This window comes from Ascaphus truei, chromosome 10, assembly GCF_040206685.1.
Source record: "Ascaphus truei isolate aAscTru1 chromosome 10, aAscTru1.hap1, whole genome shotgun sequence".
Lineage (NCBI taxonomy): Eukaryota > Metazoa > Chordata > Amphibia > Anura > Ascaphidae > Ascaphus > Ascaphus truei.
In genome coordinates, this window is record NC_134492.1 from 3,471,162 (window position 1) to 3,483,563 (window position 12,402).

A 12,402-nucleotide genomic window follows, 5' to 3' on the forward strand; every position below is an offset into this window, starting at 1 on the left:
CAGGGCAGCAGAAGAGCAGAGTGGCACAGGAGAACTGCCAGGAAGGAGTGCACACCGAGAGGTCTTACTGACTTCCGGTGTCTGCCGCTGCTAGAGCGCAGCTCCTCCTCGGCCGTTCTTGTGTGCCACTTCTGCTCCGCTCACATGGTCCTCAGTCCTCCTGTGTCACCTGCTCCTGCTCTGCTCACATGGTCCTCGGTCCTCCTGTGTCCCCTGCTCCGCTCACATGGTCCTCGGTCCTCCTGTGTCCCCTGCTCCTGCTCCGCTCACATGGTCCTCGGTCCTCCTGTGTCCCTTGCTCCTGCTCCGCTCACATGGTCCTCGGTCCTCCTGTGTCCCCTGCTCCTGCTCCGGTCACATGGTCCTCCTGTGTCCCCTGCTCCTGCTCCGCTCACATGGTCCTCGGTCCTCCTGTGTCCCCTGCTCCTGCTCCACTCACATGGTCCTCAGTCCTCCTGTGTTCCCTGCTCCTGCTCTGCTCACATGGTCCTCAGTCCTCCTGTGTCCCCTGCACCTGCTCCGCTCACATGGTGTTCAGTCCTCCTGTGTCCTTGGCTCCTTCTTAGCTCACATGGTCTTCAGTCCTCCTGTGTCCCATGCTCCTGCTCCGCTCACATGGTCCTCGGTCCTCCTGTGTCCCCTGCTCCGCTCACATGGTCCTCAGTCCTCCTGTGTCTCCTGCTCCGCTTACATGGTCCTCAGTCCTCCTGTGTCTTCTGCTCCTGCTCCGCTCACATGGTCCTCAGTCCTCCTGTGTCCTCTGCTCCGCTCAAATGGTCTTCAGTCCTCCTGTGTCCTTTGCTCCTTCTTAGCTCACATGGTCTCAATGCTCTTCTCCTGCTGCTACCGCCTGCTGTCTAACTCCTCTGCTGCTCCACTCTGCTGATATGGTCCTGGGCTCTCTTCTTCCTCCGCTAGCTGTCTTCCTCCTGCTCCGCTCCACTACCGTGGTCTTGAGTCCTCCTCTTCTGTTGCCACCGCCCTGCTCGCCAGCTGCCAATATCAACTTGCCACAGGTAAGCGGGCAAGTGTATTTGTCGAGCCCTTGTTATCATATACCCTCTTAGACGCCTCTTTTCTAATGTGAACAAATCTAATTTAGCTAGCCTCTCCTCATAACCCAGGTTGTCCATCCCCTTTGTTAATTTGGTGGCTCTTCTCTGCACGCTCTCTAGTTCCATAATGTCTTTTTGAGTGGTGCCCAAAATTGAACTCCATATTCAAGGTGTGGTCTGACTAATGCTTTATAAAGGGGCATAATTAAGTTTACTTCCCTTCCATCTATTGCCCATTTAATGCAAGATAAGATCTTGTTTGCCTTTGCAGCTACTGCATGACTTTGGGCACTATTGCCAGGCCTGCTGTCTACAAGCACTCCTAAATCCTTCTCCATCAAGGATTCCCCCAATTTATCCCCATTTAATGTGTAAGTCACCTGTTTATTCTTGCATCCGAAATGCATAAGCTTACATTTATCTGTATTAAACCTCATCTGCCATTTACCTGCCCACATTTCCAGTCTCTCCAAGTCCTTCTGGAGAGAAATTACATCCTGCTCTGATTCTATTACCTTACACAATTTAGTGTCATTGGCAATGATGGAGACTTTGCTCTCTATGCCAACCTCATGGTCATTAATAAACAAGTTAATACGCAGAGGTCCCAGTACTGATCCTTGAGGTACTCCACTCACAACTTTAGCCCAACCTGAAAAAGTTCCATTTATGACAACTCTCTGATGTCTGTCCTTTAACCAGTTTTCAATCGAGGTGCAAATATTTTTACTGAGACCAATTTGCTTTATTTTGTACACCAACGTCTTGTGTGGAACTGTATCAAAAGCCTTTGCAAAATCTAAGTAGACCACATCCACTGCATTACCCTGGTCTAAATTCCTACTTACCTCCTCAAAGAAACTAATGGCCAGAGAACAGATATTATTCTCACATCATTGAACGATCACATACGGGTGTCCCTCTCTCCCACTTCCTATCTGTTACCTTCAAGAACAACAATCTGACTATTTTAGAACTGGAGAATCCATACATTGTTCTTGTACAGATAATTACCTGTCTTCGCGCCCCTCCCCCCCCCCCTCTTACCTTGGCTCCGGCATAGGCATCATGCCGTGGCAACGTGATGTCACATGATGCCGCGTTGCCATGGCGATGCGTCTCCAGGAGCAAGGTAAGTGCAGTTTACAGAGGCCTTCACCGCTTCCCCCGGCACTCAAGTTAAGTGCCTTCGGGAAGCGCGTGGGGCCTCTGTAAACCCCCACCCCCCCCGCAGATAATCTCAGCAAACCCCGTGCCCCCCAGTTTGCGCACCGCTGCCATAGAATATACACACACACCCACATACACACACCCACACACATACACACACATACACACACAGACACACAGACACACACACACACAGACAGACAGACAGACAGACAGACAGACAGACAGACAGACAGACAGACAGACATACACACAGACAGACAGACACACAGACATACACACAGACAGACACACACACAGACATACACACAGACAGACATACACACAGACAGACACACACACACAGACACACACACACACACAGACACACATACACAGACACACATACACACACACACACACACACACACACACACACACATACACACACACACAGACACACACACACAGACACACACACACATACACAGACACACAGACACACACACAGACACACAGACACACACACAGACACACACAGACACAGACACATACACACACACACACATTTCCTCCCCCAGTTCCCAGAGTATTTGAGGTTTTGTCAGTGTGTGACAAACTACATACACAGGTGCTGGATGGGTAGCAGAGAGCTGCAGCGTCATCTCCTCCCTACAACACGGCAGGTTTCTAGTGACCACCAGAGTGAGCCGGTCCCTGCAGCCATATTCTGTCCCCGGGAAAACTAGTTATACCAGAGAAACAGTGGGGGTGGGTTCCCTGGGTTATCTCTGAGGGGCTCCCAGTACAAGTAGTATAAGAAGAAGACATACTATCTAGAAAAAAGAATTGAGGAGACTGCTGCGCTTTTGAAGATGTCACTTAAGCTGTACATTTCTGTTCCTTTGTGGTGGCTTTGTTGTTGTATCCTTACAAGCAGCGGTGCGCAAACTGGGGGCACAAGATTTTTTTGGGGGGCGCAGGTGGTTGTAGAGGTCCCACGCTCTTCCCCGAGGCATTTAAATGAAATGCTGGGTGACCGGGCGAGGCCTCTGCAACCTCTACTTACCGAGGTTCAGCCAGCGCAGGACGCATGACCGTGGCATCGCTGCGTCAAATGACGCCACGGGGTCATGTGATGTCACGTCACATGACCCAAATGACTCGTGCGAGGTAAGGGGGGCGCGGGAACGGAGGGAGGAAGGCACGGGGGGCGCAGCAAAAGAAGTTTGCGCTCCTCTGCCTTATAGTGTTGTGTATCCCGCTTTCTGTGTGGTTTTAGTATTGTAAACACAGGTTTGGATGAGGACTTGGACTTTCGGTACCCTGGACAAGACCACCCAATTCAGATTTTTATCTTGAGTTTATTTCAATGTCAAATGACGTTTAGTTTGGTGTTGAACACAAGTCATCAAATGTGATATCTTAAATGGGGTTTTTTTTTAATCGGTTCTGTAGTATTAGATAATAGTGACTATTTTTTTTTTAGTTTTTATTCAACTCTTAATACAATTTGTTATGAGTATTAAAACATCCTTTGATTTCTATAGCAGGTTTTAACCCACCTCCCAAGCAGTGCAAGATCTTTGCAACACTTTCCTATCTGGCACAATTGTTGCAAATATTACCGCAGTTTGAGTTTGAGCAGTAAACTGTAACAATAGATAATGTTACCTTAGTAATATAAGGATACATTATAGCTGCTGAGTTACACTGACTGAAGCAACCATTATGTTAGGCACACATTCAGGATTTTGACCGATTTTATAACAGGAGCCCCAAACGATTGCCAGCTTAGGTAAGAATGTAGAATTATACATTTTCCACACGCTTTACATATAAAAAAAATGAAAAAAATGAGTTGGAAAGTAGTGTTGCTGTTTTAACTCTTCCTCTCCTTTAAAATCCCGGACTGGTTGGACATCTCCACGTAAGTGATGTGTTGGCACGTTTTAGCTTTTCTTTAATAGCACGTTCTATGACAAACCTGTTGGGTTGATACACCTGTATCCTGATCCTCAAATAGATACATCTGATGCTGTATTTCCACTATCCGCCCTCATATAAGTAGCAAGGTCCAGTGTCCTTTTCCTAATGGACAACAAAAGTGCTACTTGCTTCCACGTATCTAATCTGGTGGTAGTGCTGCTTCAAAAGGATAATGTCCTATTCTTAACACACAAAACCACAGAGAATAATTGACTTAAGTGCCTGATCTGTAATGGTATACAGGGTACGTACCTCTTGACTTCAAGCAGCAGTTCATGTTACCTTATTTTTGTTATGTTTGTTATGCCGTTTACCAAAGGCTCTTAGTTTTAAGTTCAAATTTTACTAAACTAATTGTCACAAACAGTTTTATTTATTTTGTATTATTTTAAGCATTTAAGAGCAGTTGTATGATATCAGTGTTCAGGAAATGTAACATAGACCAAATTGAGTGTTCTGAAACATTCTGCGTGCCTTACTGTCCCCTAGGGCAGCGAACGGGGGGGGGGGAGGTAACTTTTATATTAAGGTGGACATGCAACAAATACAGTAAATACATAATATCTGAGCGAATACAAGAAAGTGAGAGTATTTGTTGTGAGTCAGTTGAATAGTGTTTTTTTTTCTCTTTCTTAATTCATAGAAACAATAGCTAAAGCTACTTTAATGCATAGAAACACTTCCGGACGTTCATTTATATTGGCTGGGTGAGTATACTTGAGCTGTATATAAAGCACCTGGCTTTGTGATGGCAGTAAAGGCTGCAGAATGTTTTTACTTGAGTTTTATAGTACAAATGGCACATTTTTATAAGGAGCAATGTAATTGGCACTATATACAGGAGCAAAAATATTGGGATCCAAAATCTAGTTTATTTGCGAATGAGGATCAAGCTAAGGATGGGTTCAAGTAGAGGGAGAGCGGGCAAATGTTAGCCAGGGGGCAAGTCCAACCAACTGATTCAAGAACCGGGCGGCCCACACCCCATACAGAGACGCATGCTGCATACGTACGCCGCATGTACCCAACACACAGCCCATACAGAGACACACGCTGCATGTACCCAACACACAGTCCATACAGAGACGCATGCTGCATGTACCTAACACACACCCCATACACGCACGCTGCATGTACCCAACACACAGTCCATACAGAGACGCACGCTGCATGTACCCAACACACAGTCCATACAGATATGCATGCTGCATGTACCCAACACACAGTCCATACAGAGACGCATGCTGCATGTACCCAACACACACCCCATACACAGACGCACGCTGCATGTACCCAACACACACCCCATACACAGACGCACGCTGCATGTACCCAACACACAGTCCATACAGAGACGCACACTGCATGTACCCAACACACAGTCCATACAGAGACGCACGCTGCATGTACCCAACACACAGTCCATACAGAGACGCACGCTGCATGTACCCAACACACAGTCCATACAGATATGCATGCTGCATGTACCCAACACACAGCCATATAGAGACGCACGCTGCATGTACCCAACACACAGCCCATACAGAGACGCATGCTGCATGTACCCAACACACAGCCCATACAGAGACGCACGCTGCATGTACCCAACACACACCCCATACAGAGACGCATGCTACATGTACCCAACACACCCCATACAGAGACGCACGCTGCCTGTACCCAGCACACACCCCATACACACACGCTGCATGTACCCAACACACAGTCCATACAGAGACGCACGCTGCATGTACCCAACACACAGTCCATACAGAGACGCATGCTGCATGTACCCAACACACAGTTTATACCAGACGCATGCTGCATGTACCCAACACACAGTCCATACAGAGCCGCATGCTGCATGTACCCAACACACAGTCCATACAGAGACGCATGCTGCATGTACCCAACACACACCCCATACACAGACGCACGCTGCATGTACCCAACACACATCCCATACACAGACGCACGCTGCATGTACCCAACACACAGCCCATACAGAGACGCACGCTGCATGTACCCAACACACAGTCCATACAGAGACGCACGCTGCATGTACCCAACACACAGTCCATACAGAGACGCACGCTGCATGTACCCAACACACAGTCCATACAGATATGCATGCTGCATGTACCCAACACACAGCCATATAGAGACGCACGCTGCATGTACCCAACACACAGCCCATACAGAGACGCATGCTGCATGTACCCAACACACAGCCCATACAGAGACGCACGCTGCATGTACCCAACACACACCCCATACAGAGACGCACGCTGCATGTACCCAACACACTCACACACCATACACAGATGCATGTTGCATGTACCCAACTCACACACACACCATACACAGACGCACGCTGCATGTACCCAGCACACACCCCATACAGAGACGCACGCTGCATGTACCCAACACACTCACACACCATACACAGACACACATTGCATGTACCCAACACACACACACAACATAACAGGCACAAGGGGGATGTACCCAACACACACCCCATATACAGATGTGTGCTGCATGTACCCAACACACACCATACACAGATGCACGTTGCATGTACCCAACACACATACACAATACACAGACGCACGCTGCATGTACCCAACGTGTGTGTATCCAACTTACACACACATCATACACAGATGCACACATACCAGATATATGTACCATGCACACATGCATGCCATACACTATTTAATGAGATAGCACTGCACACATACAAAGGCACAATAAACATGCACACCACATACAAACACTATTATATATATATATACACACACACACCGTCCACATACACAAACACAATCCATCCATACAAAATATATACACACACACAAAATCCAATCCATCCATGCATGATAGATACATATACACACAAAATTGCATCATATATACCAAGCACACAATCTTGCATCATATATACACACATACAATATTGCATCAAATATACACAGACGTACAAACACATACACACACACACATACAGTCTTGCATCATATATACACACATACACACACACATACAGTCTTGCATCATATATACACACACATACACACTCATACAGTCTTGCATCATATATACACACAGTCTTGCATCATATATACGCACACATAGTCTTGCATCATATATACACACACACACACAAATACAGTCTTGCATCATATATATACACACACACACATACAGTCTTGCATCATATATACACACACATACACACAAATACAGTCTTGCATCATATATATATACACACACACACATACAGTCTTGCATCATATATTCACACACAGACACACACATGCAAACTTGCATCATATATACGTGCCCTATTTATAGTCTCAGCATTAAGCAAATTTATACATTTTTGAGAATTACACAAATTAGCAAATAAACGAAATTCCAATGCACACGGCGAATCGTCCACGAACCCAGACTGAGCCGTGGCTTTTTTGCAACTGAAAGGGGCCAATTTTGCGTAAGGTTTTCGCGTCTCTAACTAGAACACTCCAAATGCTACGTGTAACGTTCCCTTAGTTGTGTTGAACACTTCGGGGGATATTGTAGAAGCTTTGTCCTTGTCAAACCGTTGTACGCTGTAACAGGAATGGCATCTATTACAACTGACGCTCTGCGCGGATATGTTGAAGCGGAATAACAGCAGCGCAAACAGCGCCAACAAGGGGTAGAAACAAACGATACATTTCAATGTTGGAAAGGACATGCTTTCAACATATATTGCTTAAAAGAATTGGAGTCTGTATTATATTTCTCTAAACAAGTATTTATTTTTAAATTCCTATATTCCACAACATAAAGTGCCTCATATTGTGACATGACAATAATGCTCCTAAAATAACACTGATAATGAGTCCTTAATTCTGTCAAAAAAATCCCCACGTCAATCAAACTGAAATCGGCAATTCCCACGTCCCTGAAATGTGACATTACGTGTAAAGTACATTGTTTCCATCACCAATAACATTAAAGGATAACTTGTTAACAATATGAACTGAAATAGCAATATATATGTTTTGCTTACGTTTAAACAGAGCATGCAAACTGCTAATGATATCCGGAGACAGGCGCTTCGTAGCTTCTTCATCGCTAATCTGCTGCCTGCAGCATATAATAACTATATACAGGCATACCCCGCATTAACGTACGCAATATATACATACATACCCCGCATTAACGTACGCAATATATACATACATACCCCGCATTAACGTACGCAATATATACATACATACCCCGCATTAACGTACGCAATATATACATACATACCCTGCATTAACGTACGCAATATATACATACATACCCCGCATTAACGTACGCAATATATACATACATACCCCGCATTAACGTACGCAATATATACATACATACCCCGCATTAACGTACGCAATATATACATACCCCGCATTAACGTATGCAATGGGACCGGAGCATGTATGTAAAGCGAAAATGTACTGAAAGTGAAGCACTACCTTTTCCCACTTATCGATGCATGTACTGTACTGCAATCATCCTATACGTGCATAACTGATGTAAATAACGCATGTGTAACAGGCTCTATAGTCTCCCCGCTTGCGCACAGCTTCGGTACATGTAGGGAGCTGGTATTGCTGTTCAGGACGTGCTGACAGGCGCATGCGTGAGTTGCCGTTTGCCTATTGGACGATATGTCCTTACTCGCGAGTGTACTTAAAGTGAGTGTCCTTAAATCGGGGTATGCCTGTATACATGTATGCTCAATATTTGGATAAATAATGTATCTAAATATATGCTTTGAAAACATTCTTAGTTACAGAAGTACTAAAGATGACTACAATAGCATTATTACCCAAAAAGACAAAAAAAGCGACGTACATAATGAGTTAGCCAGTAGTGTAGAAGGGCAGAAATTAAAATAGAATAGTTAATTAGGCATATTAATTACGTGGATGCTCAGCAGACCTGAAATAGGCTGTGTGGCTTGTAATGAATGATGCAATTCTGCTCCTATTGAGGCTGTTTCACCAGCAGGCGAGGGGATAGAGCAGGGTCGTTGTGCTGTGGCTAGTCAATGAAGGGCCCAGCCAACCATGGATGTCTAATCCAGACTTCCCTCTGACTGGCTCTACCTTCTCGCTGACCGATCGCTCCCACTGACATCAGTAATACGCCTCGGACTTCCCCCTCTCCCCCCCCCGGCCACACACCTCCCCCCTACTCAACCTCCCCCCCCCCACTCAGAAACTGTGGCTGAACCCCCCCCAACCCCTCCTCCTGCTAGAGTCCTGGGCCCGAGGCGGGGCTGACGAAAATAGCCAATAAACGATGAGGTTGAGGCAGCAAGTAATGCAGAGAGCGGGAGTAGTATCCGTAGCGCCTTCCTGATATAGGTTATTACAGGTAGCACCGATAACTGCCGCTTTCATGTAATATGCGCTGCTCAGCGGTGAGTTCGTCAGGACTGAATATTTACTTTTACCCATATCCTGTCTTTTCAAAGAATAGCAGATTTGGGGCCATTGTGCAGGTCCCGGGAGCAGCTATGGATTCCCTTCCATTCTGGAAGTTATCACATCTGCGGCGCTGACAGACGGGGATATGATCTGAACACAAAGGCGCATAATCTCCACTCATACCGGCGGGGAGGACCGGGGCAGTATGGTTCCTATCCCTGGAGACAGAAAGTCTAGTGGCACAAAGGGTTAAAACCCCATCTTTTGCGTAATACATGTATTACAGGAAGTGGCAGCCATCTTAAAAGCGGTCAGAAACATTACTGATAGAAGCTGGATAGTGTGAGGCAGCCAGCTTGCTTCGTTTACTAAATCTGGTCATATAAATGTACCCAGAGATATTCGTGGAGTGCCACGGCAAATAAATGTACCCAGAGATATTTGTGGAGTGCCACGGCATATAAATGTACCCAGAGATATTCGTGGATTGCCACGGCATATAAATGTACCCAGAGATATTCGTGGATTGCCACGGCATATAAATGTGCCCAGAGATATTCGTGGATTGCCACGGCATATAAATGTGCCCAGAGATATTCGTGGATTGCCACGGCATATAAATGTACCCAGAGATATTCGTGGATTGCCACGGCATATAAATGTACCCAGAGATATTCGTGGAGTGCCACGGCATATAAATGTACCCAGAGATATTTGTGGAGTGCCACGGCATATAAATGTACCCAGAGATATTCGTGGATTGCCACGGCATATAAATGTACCCAGAGATATTCGTGGAGTGCCACGGCATATAAATGTACCCAGAGATATTCGTGGGTTGCCACGGCATATAAATGTGCCCAGAGATATTCGTGGAGTGCCACGGCATATAAATGTACCCAGAGATATTCGTGGAGTGCCACGGCATATAAATGTACCCAGAGATATTTGTGGAGTGCCACGGCATATACACGAAAGGAAAGAATCCCTTAACAGCCCCATTAAAGGCAACATTAAGAAAACAAACGTTTCAGTTAAATTACAAACTTTACAACAGTGGTCACAATTTTAGAAAGTCAGAGCTTCAACTTTTTTCTTTACCAAAATGTCGTGTTTTTATATCGTTTCAGTTAACAACAAAACTGTTTGGTGGAAATGTGTATGATAATGTAAGAGCCGATGTAGTAAGTTACTGGCCTCCTAACCGCAGCAATATCCCATTAACATTACGCTGAAAGAGTTACGTGTCACAAAATGTACAAATTAAATGTGAACCTTCTTAATTTGACCACTTCAGTTAGTCTTCTGAGTGACCATTTGTTTCCCAGTAATGGCCTAATTTGATACATAAAGATTCCAGACTTAAAATGAGCCCTGTTAGCAATCCAGATTTTGTCTAACATACATAATGAAACCAGCAAATGAGGTCCCATGGCCATAAAGCTCGCAGGGCGAAAGCAAATAGAGCAAATAGAGCATGAATCAAAAAGGCTTTAGCAAGCAGTAAACTATTAGAAACATATAAATTAAAGGCTGAAACTTAAAAGTAGTTTACATTTGGCTCATGCAACGTGTGTACACACTGTAACCGGGCGAATGTATTTGCAGAGCTTGTTTGCTTGAAAACATAGCTATTAGTTTGTGAATCTGTACTTGAAAGGAAGAGCTGGTGCCCAGCCTGGGGCACGGGACGGTGTTTAAAAGCTTGTGTCGGGCTCATATTTCTATTACCAGGTGTGTGTGGAGAGAACCTAGCACAGAACCTCTTTTGAAATGAAAAGGGTAACTCATTATGATAGGATGCATAGTTATTTCCTGGATGTTTTAATGGGATTCCACCCCTAGCTTAAATGGGGAAAAATAAGTGCTCGTGCGCTAATGGTCTCTAAAATCTTAATTTTAAATTACTCTATGCTGACAAGATTGCAAGAATTAATAATTAACTGTGGTACAAATTAAATGTTGTAAAATGCTAAAGACAAGATGACATGTAAAGGTCCTAATTACTTTTGAGTTCTGTCTATATAGCTACTGTACTGTATGTGTAATATATATATATATATATATATGAACTAAATGACCCTTGCTTATGAGAAGATATACAGATAAGTATGTAACTATATAACATGTCACATTAGATGTAGCACTGGGGCTTTTTGTCTTTTGTTCTCCACATGAGGTCACAATCCTAGTAATGCTCTTTTTTACACAATATATATATGATGTTAGATTTGGGCTTCGAGCTTACAGGGTCTGTGTGCTTTTGTTAACTTCAGTATATATAAATATTTATATATACTGCGTTAATCTAGTGTGTGTGTGTGTGTGGGGGGGGGGGGGGAGGTGTATTAAGTATCTGTAACTGCAGATGATAAATGTCCAGATTAAAGTAATCAGTTGTTGGAAATCATGCTATAGAAATGTGCAGAATATAGTCACACAAATGAAGTGAGACACTTCTGTGCAGGATATTTAGGATATGCAGTAATGTTATTACATCATTCCTCTAATTCCTGTGAGATAAAAGACCATTTACAGAAGCAGCAGCCACAGCTCATGGTGCAAGGGTTTCTGGGGGCGGGTTTTGAAATCACAAAATCTTATTGCTCATCTTTTCTGGCTTTGACTTTTATTTCCACCTTAATTTTTTTACCTGGTCATGATCTGTTGTTCCATTACTTGAGGGCACAAATGGGAGGAATTGTCTGGGCTAAATTGCAATTAGGCAGCCCTGAGTGAGG

At 44.6% G+C, this 12,402-nt stretch overlaps 1 long non-coding RNA gene across 1 annotated transcript; it reads left to right on the forward strand.

Annotated features, from left to right (window-relative positions):
• Nucleotides 1-848: 848 nt before the first annotated feature.
• LOC142503351 (uncharacterized) lies at nt 849-11,448 on the forward strand. The gene is made up of 3 exons (XR_012803967.1): nt 849-1,016; nt 4,837-4,900; nt 9,709-11,448. It is a non-coding gene; the product is annotated as an uncharacterized LOC142503351 (long non-coding RNA).
• Nucleotides 11,449-12,402: the final 954 nt, after the last annotated feature.